Raw genomic sequence first — 24,441 nt, forward strand, 5'->3', positions numbered from 1 at the left:
GACAGCCACATTCTTGACAGAATCTCTACAGAAACTGAAAGCACCTCATGGACTACCTGCAGGCACGCTGGCTTCCCCCTTTTCAGACATGGACAACACTGTATTAAGGAGGTGGCTGGGAATAGTTCTACCTGTCAGTTTTTACATTTCATTTATTGGGTCTTACGTTCACAAACTTTTAAGATCATCAGCATTCCAAAGAAAAGGGAAGTTACTCATGATTTCAAGACAGCCTCCATGGAAGAGGAGCTGCCTGCACACCACCTTACCCTGTGGAGCCAAAAAGTCTAAGTACAGCTCTCAGAACAGCTGACAATGTACGAAACGGCAGCTCTATTTCTAACAGCAACAGCAGCAACAACCAAATTTCTTATTTCCTGGGAAGAGTGACAGAGTATGGAAACAAGTGGTCCCCATCCATTTTTCTGAAAAATTATATTCACTGGCGTGAGCTGAAAATACCATAGACAGCACAGTGGTGGTGATCAGAGGATGAACACCTGACCAGGTCAACTCCCTGCCAATTTGTCTCTTTGGCTTCTTTCAACAAGCAAGCATTCTTGACTCCAGAGTGGCATAGTATGTAAACAATGATCTTTAGTCACCTGAAACACAGTCAGGGTAGACTTTGTCTATCACAAATTGTACAGACTCACCAAATTACTGTCTATCAGAAGCTAATAACACTCACTGAAAGAATAAAACACAAAATGAGGAGCACCAACAATTTAGAGCATATACTGAATGGTAACATAAAGCCAAAACAATATAGAAACCTAGATGAATTAATATACCTAATATGTATTTCAGACACAGGAAGAATATCTCCTTGAAAAAAAAATGCCTAGATATAAGAAATATTTACTGTTCTCAAACATCACTGGGTAGGAAGATGACTTCCCTCATTTTCAGCCAGCAGACCTAAACCTTGCCTTGCCTTTGTGGAGTCAACAGTTTCAGGTATTGCATCAGCTTCATGAAAACTGCTGCACTACCTAGATGAATAAATTCTTTGTTACCTGCTTATCTTAAATCCTGCTGAACAAGCTTAATTACAAGTTACAGAACTGTTCCTCCTCAGTTCATGTAAACAAAACCTGATCATTTACCATTTACACTTCAAAAACTCAGAATAAGTACATACAAATACCCTATTTAAGTGCATTTCAAAACAACAATCATGATGTTTTATAACCACTTCTCCATAAAATGATAAGTATATAAGGATACCATGACATAATAATTTTATTTTTTCTCTTTAACTATCAGAGCTCTTTGCAAACAATATGCACAGTTTGGAATCGGTTATTCAGCAATGTCAACTTGAAAAAACAGCAGCCTATTTAACACCACTCAGTGGAATAAACAACAGTATAAGACAGAAGATGGAAACTATCACAACCGGTTCAAACTAGAGACCAGAATTTAGATAAGCTGAATGAAATTACTCACTGGAATTCAGCCAAGACACTGAAATCAGTGCGCAAGGACTTGTAAGCGCAAGGGAGTTTGGGGAGTTAGTTTCCAAGCCATCAGAAGCATGAAGCAACACATGCTATCAAGTTTTATTTTTACGTGTAACTCACAGTTTCCAACAGCCTGAATGTCAGCAATTCTCCCTAACTGGTACATTAACTTAATAAACACTGGCTACTCTACTAACAGACACCCTCTTAGCAAATGCTACAGCCTTTGAGCATTTACAAAGGATTTGAACCACAGCAGAAATAGTGAACCTTCAGTATTTCTCAGGGCTTCAGAGTTCTTCCAAGGCCCTCTCTAAGAAATGCTCCAGGCAAGGGGCAACCCAGCTGATCCTGTTCAGCTGTTCAGAATTGACAGAAGCAAAAGTGTTGCCTTGCTGAGGTCAAAGACCAGCTGTTTGAAATGTCAAAAATTTAAGTCAGTAAAGGCAGGCAACTGATTTACACTTTTAAGTATCAGGACTAAAGCTCCTGAGGAATGTTCTAAGTGCTATCCTCAGTCCTCTCCTTAATGCCAGTATCTTTATCCTTTTACCATCTCTGTGCTGATTTCTCCGTCATTACTCATATTAGCTTTACTCTCTAAATAGTATCCATCATTTTGCAAAATTGTATTTGGAAAACAGTGCACAGAAAGTATATTAAGTCGGTATACCTGTCTCACACGAACACACTCAACAGTTCTTTGTTTTGTCTGTCCTGTTTACTGCAATTAAACTACAGGCATCTCAAAACAGGCAGAGGAACAGCATAACCTTCTGTGGCTTCCATGAAAAAAAAACAAGCACGTATTTTAAGATCCACTCCTCTTTTACTTACATTGATAGTATCCTTATAAAATCCAAATTTCTGTTTGGAGATTAATTTGATTAACCCTCAGAGAATTAAGAAAGCAAGTACCATCTGTCATCCTGCTTAATATAGGCAAAAGTTACTGTTCATATGTACTGCTATTTTGACAAATAACTTCCAGATAAAATGCCATAAGCCATTTTTTTGAAGGAACTCAAAATGCACAAAACCCCCAGCAAGCGTACAACTACATCCTGCCATCTTGCCCATCACTCTAGAAACTAAGAAAAATTTGCTTTTAAGGCACTGAAGGAGAAGAGCATTCTCTGTGTGCTACTGCACAGACAATATCAGACAAAATGTAGCCAGGCATGGGAAAGATCTTTCACTCAAGTATCCAGCTGGCACAAGGACCTTTTACCTGTAAGCCAAATCAAAATATTTTCCAAATGTTATAGAGATTTCATGCAGTTAAATGTAATTACCTTTGTGACAGAGAAGATTGTATGAGTAAATTTAATCTCAGCATGATACTGAAATTTAAATCAAGAATATAAATAAGTTATTTTGTTCAAAATTTTGGCTTTAATGTAAAGTGACATCTTAAGAGCACTCTGTTTCTAAATACTGGAGGGAAAAACTGCCATGCAACTGTGACAAATGGATAGCCTGAAAGAGTACATAGATGTCACAAAAACCTCTGTCCAGAGACATGCGTAACTTTTGACTGAATATTTAGGCATATGATGCTCTTGTATATGTTCCATGTAAATGGTGAAACAGCTCATAAATTATACTGTGACTTTCAGGTACACTTCAAGAAATTTGTTCAATTTCTACAAAATGCCACATATTCTGCACATTCTCTTTGACAATTTCCAATGAACTCCCAAAACTTTTCTTTTTGGGTATCTCACAAACCATTCCTCTCAGGCAAATTATGGCACCAGGTGACATTCCAGAGTCATCACTACAAGCCTCAGGATATCTCACTGCTGCTATAATGGGAACTGCTGCAAACATGTAATATTCCGCTGTGGCAAGAGAAGCATAATTGCTTTGGCTGAGCAGTGGCTGTGTGAATGTTCTACCTACTTAGGCTCCTCTCAGCCTGTGCAGAAGAACCTGAATTCAGAACTGCAATGCAAATTATCTCTTTCGCAGTTCAAACCCAGAAACCTTCTTACACTCCTATAAAACACATCCATGTAATAGCAGTGTCAGAATTTCTTTCATCAATTAATGTATGAAAATGTATTAAACTTTTATGCACTTTTGAGAATGCCCTTTCTTTGTATTAACCAAAACAATATAAGAAACAGATACTAATGCTATGGGGTATTACATGCTAACGATAAATGTCCCAAAAGAAATCAGTAGAACTACCCACTGAATGAGTTAATGCTCATCATCTGCATATAATCCTACATGATGTCTCTTTGTTCCATGACTATGTCAAATGACACCTCTTTTAAAAACATCACTTCTGTATTTCATTAAGTCTCTTTCCTGCTACTATATAAACAGGTTTGGAAGAAAATAAATATCCTGTAATTTGATACATATATAAATATTTGAGAATGCCACAAGAATATTCTGGGAAAAAATATTTTTAATGTTTCACAATATTCTGACCTCCTTTTTAAAATATGTTTTCAATGAGGATAACTCGGACTGTATACAGTATTTCTCTACTGTGCTTTTTACATGCATTTTTAGACATAGTTGATTGACAGGAAAAGAAATTAAATCACAAAAGGACTATGTCCTTCACAGACGAACTTCTTATACCACATTCCACGTTTTTGGGTAGGGAGAAAAGGAAGAAGAAGTTTGACAAAAAAACCCACAAGTACAGGTACCTTATCTACCTCATCCCTGCCAAACTTTAAGTTTCTAGAGTTCTCCTATAGAAATTCAGCCAAATTCCTTCAATAGATATTCTTTCCCAAGAGCTGGGCAAGAAAGCAATGAACATAAGAAGGAAATACTGCCTTTAAAAATTAAATCAGAATAAACACAAAGCTCTTATGAGTGTTCAAGATAACAAAATATTTTTCACATGCAAAAATTGTGGTAAATGAACCAGGGCAGAAAAAAACACCTAAACAAAAAAAAATTATTGATACTATTATTTATCTGCAGAAGACAACTTTCTCACATAGTAATTTAGCTTGTGCAAAAGACTGGAGAATTTGATACATAACCTTGACACTTGCATTTATTAACTAGTTGAAAGAATTGCAAGCTGAATACCTACTAAATTTAAAAAACTGCAACCAAAACAGATACCTCACTTTTCTTAATGAATCTGTAATCTAATCTATATGTTTACATTAACCATCTTTACATACGACACTATATGAAGTTCAGGTTAAATTCGCTTTCCAAACTACAATTTCTCTTGCAGGAGAATCTGGTAATTCAAAATATTTAGTACCACATATGCAGATTGTTTTGAGAAAGTCCAACAACTACATAATAATTCCTCAGGCTATATATTTCTTTAATGTACTATGAAATCAAAGATCTACACAAAACATAGAATATTTTGCAGTGGCCTCCTTAACACTTCATTGGTTTTATAAAACTATTTACATCAGGCCCTTCAGCCTACACAATCATTTCTGAAGTGTTTTCACCAGAAATCTGTCACTATGCTTTTGTCAGAACTCAAATTTTTAGCATTTTCTCAAAGATGCTAAGAGAATTCAACAGTTTAGCACTTGTCACATCTTGCAAAATCAAATAAAATTGCCAACTCTTTAGACTGTCAAATACCATATCAGCAACACCTGCAGATTTTCATAGTTTAGAAGTATCACCAAAGTAAGCAGTCTTTTTGAAAGTTATTTCAGATGCTTACGCCCATCTCCATATTCTAAATCCTTAATATTACATATAATGTGGAAGGAGTAAGATTATGGAATCACTGTTTTTAAATAATTTCCCCCAATGTTTGTCATCACTTACACCATGCATGGAAAATGTATAATGTGCAGTAAGTATTTGCCCCAAAAAGAAGTGTAGAAAATACACCTGAGAACATGTATTTATTTTCCAAACCATAAAAAAGAATATTCTGGGCTACACTTCAGTAACCAATCCTTTCAGTATTGCTTTGTTGCTTAGTTTCTGCAGAACTTAAGTAACTTACTAGATAAGTAACACAAACTTTTACATTAATGAAAATCTTCACCAGTAAGAGTTATTTAAAATGGCATTTCCTAAGATGTCAAGACCAGGCTGCTTACAGTGACAAATTAGTATCAGCCTCCAGTGCTTCAAGGAGACTGAAGAGAATTTTTATGAACGTCTTCTGCTTCCCAGGAAGAAAAGACATTGGACTTGATGTCAGAAAATAAACTGAGCTCACTATATCAGAGTGCAGCTTCAGGCAAGCTGCCTACCTTCCTTCTTTGAGCTTGAAGGTCTCCATCAGTATGACGATATTTACCCAGTACAGTCAAGCACTTTGAAAGGTAGAGGAAAGGATGCTGGAGAAGCTGGAGACGGTATCAGAAATGGTAAGTGCTGTTACTGGAGATAAGAAGTGAATGTGATATTTTTTTTGCAATGTGTATCTAAAAAAGCTATGGATATGGTTAAGTAGAAAAAAGCAAACAAGAATTATGACTATCTCTCTTACATATAGGGATAAAAGAGAATCAACATTCCCTTCGTTATTTCCCCTGTGTTTCTTGTATGAATATTTACAAGCACAAGAGCTACCAAAAAAAACCCACAAAAACCCCAAACAAAAAAACCCAGAGGCCCTCGATATCCTTAAAGAAAGAAAAAATAGTATGGTCTTCAGTTACAACAAATAACTGAAATAAAGTCCAAGTGCAAACAAGCTGCAGTTCTAATCTAAATATAGTAGTTCAAATTCCTGTAAAAGAAGGCAGCCTGAGACTGACCCAGATGACACAAAAATTGAGCTGAAAAAAAAAAATTACACAAAAAAAGCTAACAGTGAAATTGCAAGGGGAAAAAAGCTAAGATGTAACAGAAGACAGGACTGATCTAGACATATTTGGACTACATCTTTTTCACAAATAATTGAAATACTACCTGGTTAAGGTCTTAGGTTCTGAAATTGCAGGATTTTGCCTATAGCTAAAGAATAAAATATCTTAATACTTCCATTATGTTATGTGAAAATAATCGTGCAAGTTGTAGAGGACATGGCTGACACTTCATAACATGACTATACATTTTTAGCTAATTTTCAAGCATTGTAGTCTATTGTATTTAGAGAAAGAATAATCCAGAAATTATTTCTGGTAATATTTCTCTTAATCTTCTTACATTTAAAAAATGAATGTCAGGCAGCAGATCAATATTTTATGCAGCACTATTCTTTTAATAATTAATACAATAGGAAAGTGCTGCAAGTAAATTCAGTCGGAGAGCAGAATACAGATCTAGAGGATGGAGTCATGAAACGAAGAAAATTTAATTACATGTATTGTCACAGACCTTTAATTACCTGCAAATTTCAGGAAACTGAAAAGGAAAATTAAATACCTCACTGTCAAAAAGTAGCATCAACAGAATGACATTGTTCTTTGGAATCTACTAATTATTTCTGCTTTCTCCAATTTATTCTTTTTTTTTGTTATATGTGAATACTAGTAAGCACTTCCTTAGATATGGAAAAAGAAGTGGAATTAAGCACCACAGAAAAACTTTGGCAGAGGCACAAGGGAACATGTAAAGAAAGATTAAAAGAAGGAAAAAGCTTTCAATTAATCTAGCTATTTTAAAGCAAGGTCAATCAAAATGAAAAATATTTCTAGTTGCCTTTTTACAAAGTGTTCATATCCCATGAGTACTTCAGCACGGATACAATGATACAAAACCTTTCTACCAATTGCTCCTTAATCGTTCTAGCAGCAGGATATTCAGATATTTGGCAAAGAGTTTGACAATTATGAAAGAAATGGCAAAGAAATAACTTAAAAGCAAAGTTTCCACCAAAGTGAAAAATGCATATACTTCAGGCATCTGGCAAATTACCTGAGACCTTTCAGTCACAACGAAAATGTCACTATATTGAGAAGTAATAAATACATACTTATGACCAGAAAAATGTCAAACCGGACCAATGTCATTCAAATTAACGTAAATGTCAGAAGGAAAGACTCCTGTTGATTGTTCAGCGTCATAACTCAACTGTGCACAAAGTCTTGACCCAAAGTAATTCCCAGTTCTCTCCCTCTGATCTCAGTCTTCTCAAACAGCAACTTCTACCAGTCCTAGCATTTAAAAAAATTGGTTTTCAGGGTTCCTAATATTATTTTGTTTTTAATGTTTTAATTGTAATGTGACAGCAGCTAAAACATGAACACATAAAACATTTCAGAATATTTCATAGATTTTTATGAGTATCTTTATCCATCGGGTCATCATATAGCAGAAGATATGAACTACTTACTTAATGAACTCAATTTGTCTTACTATATCAAAAATTACACAATTTAAAAACACCAACATAACTCACAAAGACTTCTACAGCGTACAGGTAACCAGGATCTCCTGTGGCATTATTAGTAAAATCACCACTGTTACACACATACAGATAAAAACCATTTATAGGACAAGTCAGTGAAAGCAAGGTATTTTTCTTCCATTAGTATAAAGATCCATGGTTGAACGCATACCAGTTCCTGGGACCTACGTTACTACAGCTTTCCTCACTGTAACTTCTGATGGCTGGCATTTGTCACCCTGGGTTCTGATTTGCATCCTGCCTAGCATGCACCCTTTATACACCATGTTCCCTCTTTCCTTTGAAGAATTAAACTGGACATTGTCCATTTACTGAGGTTCTCTTGAGCTCGTGAAAACTGTAATTGTGACAAATGAAAACACAGATAGAAAAACAGAAAGTCAAATGGGAGTATATTGGGAACTGTAATAAAACGTATTTACTACCCGGCACTACTTATTATTTGGTCCTCATATATTCATTTGCCTAAGTCCCATAACTGTGGAGGGTGAAAGAACATAATTTTTCTTTGCACCTTCTCAGCTCACTGAATAGGAGATTTTATAAAAACACTTCAGAGAGTAAACATCAGAAAAGGAATAAACTAAGATACAGCCAGATAACAACAGCAATTCTTGATATTTTGCTCTTTTGTTCTAGGTGTTTTCTGTATGCAGATGTTTTTCTATTTATGTTTCCACACTAAATGTAATCCTCTCCCAAGTTGTTCAGACAGTTGCAATACATGAGTGTACGGCACTCATGTCTGTGAGCACAAACTATACTAGGAAAAGTTTTTTATTTCATCTAGAAGGAATTTAACTAAATGGCAGATTGCATTTCAGAATAGCTGTCTGCCCCAGCAAAGAAATTATTCTAATTTTTGGATATGTTTTCAGAAATAGACTACCACACCTTCTTCAATCCTCTAGGCTTGAAAACAGCAAATCTCCAGATAAAGTTTTATTATCTAAACATACCAGAGGACTAGACAACAAAAAACACTTTAGTTAAAAAGCACATCAATGTAACTTTTCACACATCTGTACCCATTACAGTTTGTGTATCAACTGGAAAACAGGATTAATTTCACCTTCTGCTCAACTATGCATGCTGACAATCTTGTATCGATAATTCTGGCACTGCTCCAAGTTGAACTGCTGGAAGCTAAGAGTAAGAAAATGTTGCCACTGACATTGCTAAAATTCTCTTTCACTGACTGGAGTTCAAGAATGCATATAACCTTGACATTGCAGATTTCTAGAGCCTTTTTAGCAGACAGCACATTAACTATAAACTGGTAGCAACACTTTTAATTAACCAGTTTATGAGGTCAAAGACCATAGCTTCCTGTCATTGGCAACACCTTTTGTAAACCTTCCCTTTCCAATGAAGACAATAAAGTATTTTTTAGTACTATGGTATTACAAATTACTGATAAGTGTTCTTAACAACCTGGTTATATTGTCTGCTAATTGGAGAATGTTTAGTTGTGCCCATCTTACGCACGAAATGAGAATGTTATACAACGGTCAGTCAGAAAGGAGTAAATGCACTTAGCAGGAAGAAACCTGTTATAAATACAGTGCTGAATAACTGTGTGGTACCTTGAAACTTTGAAGCTTACTGTCACGAATTAGTTCGTAAGCAAATAGCCCTGAAGGTCTCGACTCAAAACCATTATGTTTACCTGCAAAAGTACAACCTATTTTAATAGCTTTATAATGGTGCATTTTATGGCAGAATTCCTAACATCTCATATAAATAGGGGTAACTTGCTGTAAAAAAAAAGGGTTTTATAAAAAAGCATATGATAGCATTTACCTCAACTACTAGTAGGTCACATTTTTTTCTAGTTCATTTAACAGTTCATTTCAAGCCCATAAAACCGTGTAACAAAGAACACTTAATTCAATTGGAAAAATGGGGGAAATTTAATTTAAGAGAATGTTTAATTACTCCAGTAAGAATCTGGTTAGCATGCCTGAGCTAACAGTCCATCATTCCTGGAAAGACATAAAAACCTCAAGGTTTTGCTTTCTGTTTTGTTTAAATGAGTTGAAAGCACTTCAGCAAAAGAGCATTCCCAGCAACAGGTCCCTAAACTTATCGTGCGTGGTATAGAGAAAAGAATATGTGCATGGGCCTAAAAACCTGGTATCATTTGAGAGCAGCCTGCAGACTATTCCATGCAATCAGGTCCAGCCATTTGGAGCAATCTATCTGAAAGGGAAAACCTTATTCCCCACAGCTCACTACCTACTACATGAATCCTCAGTCATTCCTCCGCTGGCAGCATGGAGCACCTTTCCACTTCACCCACTGGACAGAGGGACACCACTGTGCTGCTCCCTCAGCCTTTCTGAGCTTGTCTCGGAATCTTTCCAAGGTGAGGAGGTCTCAGCACAGAAATGAAGACCTAGAACTTGTGCATGTACCCTTAATTGACACTGTTTTGGTAGCAGGGGGCAGCAGGGCAGACCTTGATGGGAGGACATGCCCTGCTGCCCCTGGCCCTGTCACACACAGTTTCAGACAGCTTCACAATAGACCTGCTTCAAGTGCATGTCCTGGTAGGTTTGCATCCTGGGCCATCACTACAGGAAGACCAGGACTGCTTAGCAGAGCTGGGGAGTCCAACTAGCACTGTGTTGGAATAGGAGGGCACCAGCAAATGCTCAGCTCTAAGAGAACCTGCAGCCAGCAGTTCTGAGCTGACCATTGTCTGAAGCTGCTGCACAGGCTGCAGAGGAAGGGAGGACACTGCCAGAGAGTTGGGAAGCTACTGTCCCAAATAGGCACCCCAATAGCTGGGACAGGAAAACAGAGGACCCTGATGCTGAGTAAACAACACAGATCAGACCACTCCAGTTACAGTACTTCACTTAGAAAAGAGAAGTTATCTATCCTTCACTACGAGGGTAGCAAAGCACTGGAACAGGCTGTCCAGAGAAGCTGTGGATGTGGATGCCTCATCCCTGGAATTATTCTAGGCCAGGCCGGACAGGGCTTTGAGCAACCTGGTCTAGTGGAAGGTGTCCCTGCCTGTGGCACATGGTTAGAACTATATGAGCTTTAAGGTCCCTTCCAACCAAAACCAGTCTGTGGTTCTATAACTACAAAGAAGGAATGCAGACCTGTGTAAAAGAGGAATACCTCTGGTGTAGCAGGATAGTATTTAAACCTGAAAAGCTAATAAATAATGCTACAAATAAGAGAAGCCTGCTCATATACTCACAGCAGTAATGAAACAGCACAGCAGGCTTCAGCTTCCTGCAGCTGTTTTCTCAAAACTTGTTTAATGGCATTAGCTAACACTGGCTCCATCTCACTCTGAATAGCTATTTTAAAGGAAATTTGTCTTAACTTTCTTTAAGTTAGCCACAGAACATAGCACCAAAAGAATGACAGCAATTCTGCCATCTGTAGACCATCAAGCACAGCACAGAAGGTCCAGATTTGCATTAGAAAATATAGCTACACAGTATTCCCCACAATACTTGTAAGAACCACTGTCTCCACTAGTTCTCAGCTTAACAATTTTGCAAAAGCACACATGGCTTTCTTTTAACAGAATCTACAATGGGGAAGATTTTATTCCTCTTCAGCCTTATGCTAATTATTTAGATGGCATAACTAAAAACAAAATAAAACCTTTATGTATATGTAGAACTATTACCTAAAAATAAGCCCATGGCAATCCACCTGCAGTTCATATCAGGGTCACTGAAACAGAGATGGCAACTATTTTAAAATCCATTTTATTTTTCTGAGATTAAATTATCAAAAATTCCTTTTATTAGTAGGATGGTTCTGTATTCTAATGAATAAATCTGTATTAAGAAATGTTGAAATTACTTTTCCAAGACAACAAAACCTTCTAGACAACCACAGGCTATCGAATAAAAAGTGTTTTGCTTTTGCTCCCATATACACCTATCAGGACTTACAAAAATGTGCTGCAATAAAAATACAATTCCCCATACTTCCCAATATTAACTAAAGAAAGAAGATACTATAAGATAGCTACTCCTTGTTTCAGAGCTATAAGCACTTCTTCTCCAAGGGACTTCAGCATTTCAACTCCAAATTTAGCTGTTTCACTCCCAGTTATGTGTATATCTAACTATAATAACTGCTACCATAAAAATACAAATGCTTAACTAACTGCAAACAACTAAACTGACACATGTATGAACTGTCAGATGGATTAAGCATGAGATTTACAAAGTTCCTGAATCCATTTTATCAACTCCCTTGATACTTTTGACCTCGCTCTTTTTTAATACAGAACATAAGTCCCTTACATTCTGCATAATTCCTTTTCCCTGTCTATGAAGTGACATTGTCTCTCTTTGGACAGAAAGGAATCTCTGGAAGCTCATGGGCAAAGTAAGAACTGACCCTCTGGCTTTAGGTAACAAGAATTTTGTCTTGGGATTCAGGAGTTAATCACATCTTCTCCCACTGCGTTTGGCATAACACAGCAGGAGCTCTTACTGCCTCTGAATTCGTGACTCATCACAACAACAACAACAACAAAATGTATTTCAGGATTTGCAAGAGAAATTTTTGTATACATTGTAGAAGACTTCAAACTAGTTGCCAAGGCAGTAAAATACAAACAGGTGGAATTTATTGCTGAACACGAATGGACTCACATCCAAATAAATGCTGGACAGGGTGTTACATTTCATATCATGGAAGTAAGTGTACAAAGACTGCATGTTGAGAGTCTTGTATGAAGTTCATCTATAATCACATTTGATCACTATTACTTAACAGAATGTCAACTAATTTAAATCCCACTTCTAATTAACTTCAAAAGGGGCAAAAACTAGGATTTCTGCCCTGGACCTCCAAATATTTTTTATTTTTTTTTATTTCTAGTAAAGAAGCATTCCATGTGTCCTTGGTGAAGCAATTTTAAAGCAGACAGTATGTGATCCACAATGGTAATGCTCAGGGCCATGCCAACTTAACATTTTCAAATCTGGTCCTGAATTTGAAATACTGTCTTGTGTACATAAAGTCCAAACTATACAGAGATAATGTAGTTAGATACTTGGGTTCTGCCCTTAACTGAGAATATCTTTTTAAGTAAATGGAAAAATTACTATCAAACATCCAAGTTCACAGGCTTGAGGCCTGCAAGAAAGCTACTACCTACCTATTAAGCAGTTTCTTACATGAATATTTAGTATCTGCTCAGTGATATGAGAAAAAAGATGGAATGAAATTTTTAAACTAAGGACCAATTCTGCTATCCTTTATCTGCACAGTAAAATACTAAGTAAACTCAACTTTTCAATAAATGCAACTGATTTGTCATATGAGTAAGAGAAGTAAACTCTGGTCCTAGTTTTTCTTCTTAAATTCTGAGAGCTAACTTTAAAATTATCCTTCTAAAAATAAAGCATGCATAGTCATCCCCTTTTTTATAATGAACCCTGCAGAACCACCACTCCACCAGAAAGTGGCTGCAAAGTGTCAATAGCAGAACTTTCAGGAAAGAATCTTGAGACAAAGGGCACAAAATCACAAAATGGAATATAGAAATCTTTAGAAGTAGCTTTAAGTAATGTTAAGTTTGATGGCTCTGTAACAGTAGCAATGGAAAATTACTGAGCTGCAGGATACATAGAGAAAAATATAGAGAGAGTGCAGCTAGAGAACATACTGAGAATTCTCACAAGATAAATCCTTATAGTTGACATAGCTTTAAGGAAAAAACAGTCTAGAAGAACAGGACACAGGGATAAGGGGTATCTGTGAACTGCAGGTGTCCAGGATGGGCTACAGTTAAACTAACTGGTAAGTAGGAGGATGGGAGGAATATTATGTTTCTGGTGCTAACGAATCAAACTGGTATGAGCATCCACTGCGCGTGCTTCAAAGGCTGCCAGAAGTGATGAAGATTGTTGGAAGAAGTAAATGGCCCTCATAGACCACCACCGCAATTCTGTACGCATGCGGGGAACTCTCTGGAAAATGATGTAATCCATCCTCATGAATATGTATGTATGCCCAGGGACTATAAAAGGACGGCTTGTGTGGCAATTGGGGGACGCACGTTAGGAGGAGCTATCCCCCGGCGCCGCAATAAAGAATACCTGCTTGTCAGCTTGAAAACTTTGTTGGCAAGTTTGTTCCTGGAGTTTTCTCTGAATCAATCTGCAACAAAATTGTTTCTATAAAATGAATTTTCAGGTGGTGAGGTCAAAAAAGTTTGCTTCAGCTTTCTCATAAGCTGAAGATAAAAGACCTTAACAAAAGAAACAGTTATTCTAAAAATAGAGTGATATGGGGACAGCTGGAGAAACATAGCTTGCACTGGGGTGGAAATCTAAAATAAAATGAGGGGTGTGATCAAGTACAGAATCCGCAAAATCACAGAAGTGACTTTCTAAGTCAAATAGTCCAGCAGTCAGAATAAAAAAAAAGACACGAGACTTAAGTAACACAAAAGATCATTCTGAAGTTTAAACAAAAAGAAAGCCTGGTTAAGTCAGCAGTAGGTGTACAGAAAGGAAACAAAAAAGAGCAAAACACTGTCTGTTTTCTGTCTTCTTAAAACTAGTTTATACCAAACACACATAAAGACAACGATAGAAGGAAGACAGAAGTTGTAGGTAGCAAATTTGCAGAGGAGAGGTCAGCCCTACTGTGCTGAAAATAACTCTAGAAAACAAACAAACAAACAAAAAAACACAATAGAGTGTCAGTTTTAACAAGTTTTAGTACTGAAGGAGACAACAGTAGTTGTATTAGCATGGCAAAATGATGCAACTGGAGGCTCTTAGAAAAATTACTTCTTATCCTCCTCTCTCTTGAAAGGTGTCTTGTTCTCACCATCAATTGCTAGTTCTCATTTACACTAACACCACCCACTCAAGGGTCCAGCAAGTTTCAGAGCCTGTGTCGATTACCTCAGTGTCACTGTCCCCCATGTTATTTCATCTTTTATTCTATTCATATTTTCTACTTTCTCTTTTGGGGGAGGGATGGCACAACAGACTACTTAATTTGCAAAGTAAGCTTACATATGTTGCTAAGGGGGAAAAAAAAAACAATATAAACAGAAGAAGTCTATAATAAAATATATGTATAATACTTCCTCTGAATGTTTTTCTAGCCTCCAACAACTCAGGGATCTCACAGGCTGGAAGTGATCCCTTGGCATTTAACAATGGCTTAATCCTTGATGGATTTTTCTTGCCTTACTTTGTTCAGTTACTTTCCAAACTTCAAAAAAATATACAAATTCCAACTGCACTGGCACATGCGTGAAGAACTACCACTTTTTCATCTGAATTTCTCACTACTTATTTCTTTTGATGTCTTTTATTTCATGTGTTGCAGAAGACAGTCAATGATTGGTCCATATTTACCCTGTGTGTGTCACTCATGCCTTCATAAATATTTATTATGCTGAACCAGTTGTCTTTACAAACTAAAGAATACTCCACTTTGCTGTTTCTTATATGCAACTCATCCTATTAGATAATTTGTTGGCTTTCTTTGAACCTCTTCTAGTTGTTGGGTTGGTTTGGTGTTTTTTTTAAATACGAGGACTGTCGGCTGTGAAAGAGACAGCATGCATGCAAGCAAGCAGATAGGCATCTAACGTTAAACTTAATTTTTTTAATGTTTTGGTCAGTGAAGTGACATTTTCATGGAATTTGTTATTATAATCAAAAAAATTCATTGCTCATGAGTAAAATGCCCAGTTAAAAGCTTCTTTTTTTTTTTAAGTCAAATCAAAATAATTTTTGTCATATTCTTTCCTTAACATTTACCTACAGTGAATTTCTTGTACTACGTTAATGTCCAGTTACTGAGCTTCATAGTCTTTCTAGGACTCTCCACAGCTGGTCCTTCTCATTATCGTTGCAAACAAGATTTCATTAGGACATTAAGTTATCACCTGACTAGTAAACCCTCCTTTGTATTTATTCAGAATATTCTGAACAGCATGGATTCACTGGGGCCAAAAGAGGCCTCTGCATACTGCTTCAGTCAAATTGCTTCTGAAGGAGTCATGAAGCAGGCGAGTAAAGAGCTTCAGGTAACTTGTGAGACACGCTATCTGTTTCCAACAGCAGTACTGGGCTAATAACATATTTATCCATGGATCTTCTAATTCTATTCTTTAGCATCTTTTCCATTAATTTACTATGTACAGTTATTACTGCAGCATCTCTGGGTATGTGGAAGGATAAGCAGAAACACAGCCAATAACATGTTGGGACTATGATAACCTTAGCCTGTGGAGATGTTCAAACTTCCTCATGCCCACATTCTCCAAGTCTTTGCTGTTGACTGGGTGAGACGGCAATGAGGCGTGACTGTGCTCAGAAAACTGATGATTCTAGAGCTGAACATAAATTCTGTGGGCTCCTTTCAAGGGGCATCAAATGTCCTGGAAGTTTAAAGCATAGGTTGCTTCCTTAGAAGGGGCTGCATGTGCGTATATACACATCATGATGTCGAGTACATATGACGTTAGCACCTTTTCTGACACAGATATTTTATTGGTCTGCTAAGAATTACTAGGTGCATAGATCAACAACATAATAAGTATGATTTTAAATTACATGGCCCTCATTACAGACGCTTATAGAGAGAACCTGCTTTGCATCAGTTGAAATAACTTATAACTATTAAAGGTTGCTCTTCCCCTAGGGTTACTGCAAACAGACACTCTCAACACTGAACAAAAGAACTAGCCTTCAAAATCTCTAAATATTCACTAAAAATATTGTGAGCAGCATTTGCTAATAACAATCTCAATAACAATCAAAGTCTGTACACATAGATGCTTGTCATTTCTGGGTGCCATATATTCTCAAGTCAGCATTTGGTACTCTGACTTCTCTTGCAAGCAAAGAAATACACAAAAAATTTTCAACTGTTAATGAGCAAATGCTCACACTAGTCAAGCAGATTTTAGCATACATTGCAAGCTGAATTGAATGGTAAACCTCAAGGCTTAAAATATTCTGTAAGAAACCAGATTATAGCTGATTATACCAATTTTCATCCAACAAGGGAAGTATAAAGAAAAAATTTTTGTCAGAAATTGTGAAGGCATGATGGGAAAGGAAATTGAGCTGAATATTTGAGTAACAGCAGTGCTGTGATTAATGTATAAATAGATGAGATGATTTGCTGGCATTATGCTACTGACATTATTATGCTCATTAAATTGCAGAGGAGTGCATCAACAAAGAATTATAGTCAAAGTGAATATGGAGCTACCCCAGCCTCAACAATGCTCACTTATGCACAAGCAGGCACACCATTCAGACTTGCAGTGAATTAAGCTAGAAGCAAAATGTTATATACACCATGTAAACAGTAACATTACAGCTGAAATACTGTATGAAAACTTACTGCACTTTTCTGAGACATTTACTCTGTGACTACAAAGTATCAAGGAATTATATATTATTAGGTATAAATGTTACGCATAACAACACATGAAGAAAAAGCAAAATACTTAAAAGTGAACTACACTTTACACCTCTTTCCTGTCTGAATTCTCTTCACTGTTAGCTAGATTGATGTCAGCTTAAAAATCACAGAGAAATACAGTTTTCACAGATATATACCCAAAATATCATTGTATATTCAGATCAAATTATTTTTGATATGTGAACACCAATACGTAAATTCCTCTCCCATCCCAATTCTCCAAATCAAGTGGGTAGCACTTTTCAACACTTTTAGGAGATGGATAATTCTTTTTTTTTTTTTTTTTCTACAGCTATACAGCGTAATGTCTCCAAGGAGATTTTCACTGGCTGATTCAAAAATGACAACAAGGTACCCGGTGACAGAAGTATCTATTCAGGATTTAGATAGCAGACGCTTGGATTTACAACAGTCGCCCAGAAACACTTATACATCAATAAAACTGATTCCTGCATTACCTACTTCCAGTAAGACAGTAAGTACCTGGGATTGTGTATGCTTGTCACTAGGTTAATTTTTTTTTTCAGCCTTTTTCTGGTGCTGAAGAAGTAGAAGGTCAAATGTTGAGGATTTTTAGCCATCTGTTCCCACTATGCTACACTTACCTTCACATAAACAGAAACAGCTTCACCCACAGTGATCTGGGATTGCTTCATGCAGTACACCACCAGCCTAACTGTGCCAAGCATGCTTGCTGCGCAAACCAGCTCATTCTTCCCTCTGAACTAATTGCCTCCACTGCTCCAAGTTAACGGAATATTTTTTCTGTATCACCTTTGCAAACCACAACATCTGCTGCAAGAAAGCCACACACTAACACCTGCGGCTTACTCCTCAGTTGTGGCTATGCAAGACTTCCTGGGACAGTGTGCTTCTCTAGCGGGTCCAGCTCGTAGAGTACAAGACATAATAAATGTAATCATATTAAAAACTATAAAAGTCACCTTAAGCCATATCTCATATGTTTATGCTATAAAGTTTGTCAAAGCTCATGCTTTGTAAAAATTCCAGACAACAATCCTTGATCAAGACATAAATTAAATCTTTCTAAGATAAATACGTTAGATTCATAAATATATTTCCTCTGGGGCTTTCTGGAAGAGCTCAATTGAAATTTCTTCAAAGATTCTTTTCAAAGAAAAAAGCTCTGATGACTGAACTGTTGATTAAAAGAGGTTTTCATTGAAGATCTTTAGATTTTTAATACTAATTTTAAACAATAAAGTTTATTAAAAATATCCTACAGTATCTTTAAAATCATTCAATATAGAAATTTGTAATACCCCAAATCAGTGAAGCTGTGAAGCAACACAATTAAATGTGATCTTCTTCTCCCTCCAGTCTTATAGTGTCTTTGTAGTCTATCTTGCAATTAAGGATTGCTAATCTCTTAAATATAAAAATAGCTCTTTTCTGCCAGCAGAACACAGATTAAAAGCTCAACCTGCCATTTGTGGAAGAAATTTAGTTGTAATAATTTATTTTTCGTTTACAGATACTGCCTGCAGCAATCATATCCTCTTTTCCTTTAATATCCCCTTTCTTCAGATATTGTCATATCCACCTCATTCTCTTTCTGGAACAAAAATCTGCCTTCTTAAATTTCAAATATAATGCATTCTTCTCATTTTAATCTTGCAAAATTGCATTATCAACCTGATGCTTCAAAACATAAACCAAAAACTATTAAGATATAAAAAACATTGACAGAGTATTTAAATATGCAGTGTAATGTACGAAAATAGGAAATAATATAGCAACATGAAAAAGCCAGAAAAACCCTACAGTGTTGTCCCTTGTGATTAGCTCAAGGAGAAAGATGAAAGAGAACACAGCAACAAGGATAAACAAAATTCAATCTGTAAGAGTGCTGGTGTTTGCTTACACGAATTTTATTATACTCTTTTACCACCTGACTGCTAATTTTAACTGTTTGGAAGTTACAGTAGACAGCACAAGTATCTAGTTCATTCAGCACAAAATGACCAAACTGCTGCATGTTCACCTGGTGTCTTTGCTGAGCGCTACCCGTCTTGTAGATGACTGCCTGTAGTAACAGCACAAATTCTCTTGTAGCACTGGACCACGATGACAGTACAAGCAAAGCTCAAACAACACTCAAATCACTAAACATAACCTTTGGAATCTAAGAGACTAAAAAGCCAGAATGTCCCACTACAACACGGGAAAACTTTCTTTTGTCCTGCAGGAAGCTATTTCTGCATCTGAGAACTCCAACAATGTAAATAAACCAGCTCCATGTGATCTAAATTACAGCAAGTACCAACCAGCATATAAAATGAAAATCAAATCAAATATTGATTTTAGGTTTGGTATATTTAGTAAGAACCACCTATGCATCATATTTTTTAAAAGTATTCTAATACACTTACCAATACTTCAGGAACCGTTGTATTTTTCATTTTTTCTAAGAATTTAAACCCTTCCAAACAACACTTGCAATGCACTTCCAATAAAAAGATGGGTAAGACAGCAGAATATTCTTTTCCTTTTTTAAAAAAAGGATCATATACCAAGTGCAGAATGTTAATTCAGACAGGCTGTAGCTGCAACTGTTAAAGGCTGTGATCCATGCAATACAGAACTGAATTAGGTACAAAGAAACAAATCTGTTTGAAATGTTTTTGATATTTCTGCTGTCTGCTCATATTTTTTTCCCCAGAAGCATAGGGTATGACCCTTTGCATTACTGCCTCATAAATAAGTGCCTCGTAAGTTTCTCAGAAAGAAAGTCTGATCCATCTCAGTAACAAACCACTTTTTTATCTATGCTCATGTACAGAGGGCTCCAGATAAACATCGCCACACTTACCTTTGCTCCTACATCTATAAAAGTTTGTGCAAAATACTTAAAAATCCAGAAAACTGTTAAGCTTCTACAAAATCACATGTAGATGTGACTTATGCCTAGTCTTTCTGGTGTAATCCAACCCAAATCATTCTATGATTCTAATAAGTACCTACAGTAAAAGTAGATTTGTTTGAAAACAGCAAATGTTTTTCCATTTCTGGTAGTGCACAAATATATTTTAATATCCTAGTGAAATATATAAATCATAGTAAAGTAAATGTAAAGTAATAAACTGGAGTTTACTGGATTTTTTTAATACTTATTTCTTATGAAAATACGAATGCTTTGGAAAAAAAAACATTTCACACAAAATCAAAAATGAAAGAAGAAATCTTAAGAAGAACATTTTCTAACAAAACTTTTTCAGAATACCAATTATAAGCACGTAAAACTCAACATTCCCTCTGCCTACCATTTTCTCATTAGTGTCATTCCACTCTTAAAAAGCAACTCCTAGTTTTTAATGAAGAAATGCTATTATGCTCTATCATTGTTTAAGAAAATACTATGTATCCAGACCGATGTATAGGGACAGGTATATTATTAAGCACAGTGGGAATGATGAGAACATCCAGCACATGTTTAATATTTCAGTTTTGCATACTGAAGCTCATTTCTATCACCATTTAGTGGTACTATCTCAAAAAGCAAATAATGTTTTGTGCAGCACTGTCACTACTACTGCTCTCGTTTCCAAGAGCTTCTTGGCATATTATCTTACTTTACTTTCACTACACTATTTTTACTCATCCTACCACTTCAAAGTCTTTTCCAATTCTATTTTGCATTAGGCAGGATTTCAGAATTTCAAAAGAATCATTTGTATATTAAATTATCCTCATTTTTTTCTCTCCATTATTTTAATAAAGCTAACTTTATAACAGCCTCAGGGATACTAATTGCATTCTACACTCCACTACAAGGCCCAAGAAAATTTAGGGAGGTAAAAATGCCAAAATTCAAAAGTAGTTAGTCCACCTCCCTTTAACTTTCAGTAAATGATCAGACCTGAATGTACATATGGAGAATTTATATAGCTAGGTTCAATTCAGTTAGTACTTAACAGCACTGGCTTACGCCACTGTTTACCAGATCACAGCCACACTTCCACAGCACATGCTGTAACCACGCACTGCTGTCGTAAGATTACTATTGTTATTTATGTAAGTCAGACTAGTTTAAACTGATTGCTTCAAAACTGTCTCAAGGACATACACATAATCAGGAAAACAATGCTCTCAAGTGTAATGCAGATACAATTTTAGACTCAAAGTGTCAACACTTGAAAATGGAATTAAACACTAGAGTCTCTTCAGACTGGAAGGGTGCAATATCAAGGTGAAATATCATCTTTAATATTTGACTGCTATTTCACCCAGCACTGCAATGTTTCATGTCTTTTCTCCCTGGAAAAGAGAATGTTCAGTGGGACCTCATCACAGTATTCCAGTACTTAAAGTGCAGCTACAAAGAGGATAGAAGCTCTCTCTTCACAAGGAATCACATGGAGAGGACAAGGGGCAAAAGGTACAAGTTGCGCTGGGAAGGGTTTCACCTCAACATAAGGTTTTTCCCAGTGCGGACAATCAATTGCTGGAACAACTTCCCCAGTGAAGTGGGGAAGTCCCCATCACTTCAGGTTTTCAAGATGTGACTGGGCAAAGTGATAGATAACCTCATCTAGGCTTCCTTTCCCACAAATAACCTCACCAGATGGATCTTTCGAGGTCCCTTCCAACCTGTGCCATTCCAGGATTCTATGATTCTGGTTCAGCAGACTTTTTCAGGGGGTCCCATGTGAATGAAAAACAAAACAGCATGAAGAAGCAGTGGGGAACTAAAGAAATTAATTATAAAATGTAAGGAAAAGTCTGAAAGGACCACAGTAATTTTTTAAATGTATGGTGAGGCTGAGTATTTGAGGGTTTTTTCAGAGTTTTCAGAGCCTCTGTGGACCTCTGCTCTGAGGAATTATTTTTTATGAATCCTAAAATTTCACCCATGGATTCTTGCCGTAAGATCAAATCACTAACATAACCCAAAAGGCCTAATATGACATTACATACTTATGACAAGGAAAAAAGAAATAAAACAAACCCAAATGTTGAAACCATCTGGATTTTGAAAATAAAAGAACTTTAAGGAATTTGTTTTTAACATTAAGCTCTTTCATAATGATAACGTATAGACCAGATTCTGGTCTTTCAGACACCTGCTGCAATCAGAAATCAGTGAGGCAGAATTTGATGACTAGTAGGTCAGCAGGGTATATTTTTTCATAGATATGTTTTTTGTCTGACAAGCACATCAGGTGATGTTCTAATCACATCACTGTGACCAAATTAAATAATTTGTAATACAGAAGGTTAAGAGAGGAACTTATCCTGAAGTATTATTCATTTTCTGCATGTTATTTACTCGGTGTTATGCTTCACAGGCTACAACAAATATTTCAGTTCTATGTAAAATACAGATTCTTTTTACGTCCCTTAATTTACATATGAATATGTAACATTTTGCTCTTTGGAACACTGCAGTTTTCACCTGAAAAGAACTTCTCAACTATTGGACAAAACTGGATCAACTATCTCTCTTTACATTCTTCTACTTGTCAATGAAAAAAATGCAGTACCACAGTAAAGGGTTTCTTCATTTAAAAAGAGAGAGAAAAGAAATAGAGTCAATTTCTTTCAGGTTCACCTATTTTTACTTCAACAGGTCATTAAAATCTATATTTAGTTTACATGTTTAGAACTGATTAGAGAAAAAAATTATAGTTTATAATACAGGATAAGAAACAGGTCCTACCATAGCACTAGCAAATAACAGTAATCTGAGTAACAGCCCAGAAACTGAAGATGATGCTAAGTAGAAGAGACCGATAAGAAAATGGTTTATGTATCTACACACAGTTCTCTCTCATATCACAATGCTCCTACTGATCTGATCTGCCAAAATCACTGACTGTGGGCAGGCACAGGTGTAGTTAAATGCCATAAAGCACTAGTCACCTGGAATATACTCAAATAACTGACCTTCCAAAAATCAAAATCCACCATTCAAGACTGTCAGCAGAAAATAAACAAAAAAAAACCCCAAACAGCTAAAAAAAATTATCAGGTTTCAGCTTTTCAGAGGAAGGTAGTATAAACATCAAACAAAGTTGAATCAGACACAATAGAATTAAATAACTTAAGTCAGTTTTAAAATGACTGGGAAAAAAAAAAACACTCTTAGAAAACAATCAATAAACTTCTGTGGGCATAGGTTTTGCAGAGATTACTTTACACAAACCCACTGAGAGGAAGTTCTGTTGGCAGTGAGCACACAAGAGAAGGAAAGTGACAGGAAAATGCTATCTAGAACACCTAAGCTACTCCCCAAGTTAATTGCCAAGAGAGGAACAATAATTACAGTACAAATTAATTGAAAATGGCTGTTGCGGATAGTGGGCTGGAGTTTAGCTGCAACCACTGTATCTTATCTTCGAAGGTATAAATCTATTTCTCCCAGGGAGTTGGATATAAAAAAAAACAAACCACCAAAAACACACATACACACACATGCAAGACAAACCCACCAAACCCAAAGCTGCAAAAGAACAGGAATACTTAGATAAATAGTTTTAAAAGGAACAGACAAGAATGATAACTAATTTGTTTTCTTTATCTACCCTTCCCTCCAAATGGATAAATTAGGAAAAAAGTGGTTTTTTTCTGCTTTTTCTAACATCGCAATTCAGAATAACCATTTTACAGAAGTTGTGGGTTTTTACTTCTGCTGGCAAATTTGATAGGTCTCCACTAAATAAATTATGAATGGAAACACTTTCTCACTCACACAGGCAAGTCGTGTATCTGTGGTCAGTGCCTCAGCATGTAACAAATGTTCTTCAGAATTTGAAATAGATTGTAGTGAAATAAATTCTATAAAATCTGTTCATAAAGTTGCAGTTACACTGAAATACATTGAAATCAATCCCATAAATTCCTTGATGTAAATTCCATCTGTTTCACCATCTTCTTCTGAAGGCCAAAGTAATTTGACTAAAGCAGAATCTACTCTTCTGTTTCACTCACACCAATATAACTTAATTGCTATACTATAGTAAAAGCCTAAAAACAACTCCCAGATTTGATATAAAGCAGATTGCATCCCCTAAAGCAAACTACTTCTAAGACTTATAGTAGCTCTTTTTCTGAATTAGAAACATGTTGACTAACAGTACTCCATTTAAAACTATTCTCACATCATAGTTATAAGGCTTTGGTTTTTACATTTTCAAATTGCCACCTTCTCTCCCCTCATGAAGAGGTAGTCAT

General features: G+C 36.2%; 1 protein-coding gene across 3 annotated transcripts in view; it reads right to left on the minus strand.

Moving 5' to 3' along the window:
• Window positions 1–24,441, minus strand: part of DTWD2 (DTW domain containing 2) — an 89,398-nt gene that overhangs the window by 11,453 nt on the left and 53,504 nt on the right. The window lies entirely within an intron of this gene.

The sequence above is a fragment of the Neopsephotus bourkii genome, unplaced genomic scaffold (assembly GCF_033783945.1).
Source record: "Neopsephotus bourkii isolate Nb327-2 ecotype Australia unplaced genomic scaffold, CSIRO-AGI_Nbou_v1 NB_1049, whole genome shotgun sequence".
In the NCBI taxonomy this organism is placed as follows: domain Eukaryota; kingdom Metazoa; phylum Chordata; class Aves; order Psittaciformes; family Psittacidae; genus Neopsephotus; species Neopsephotus bourkii.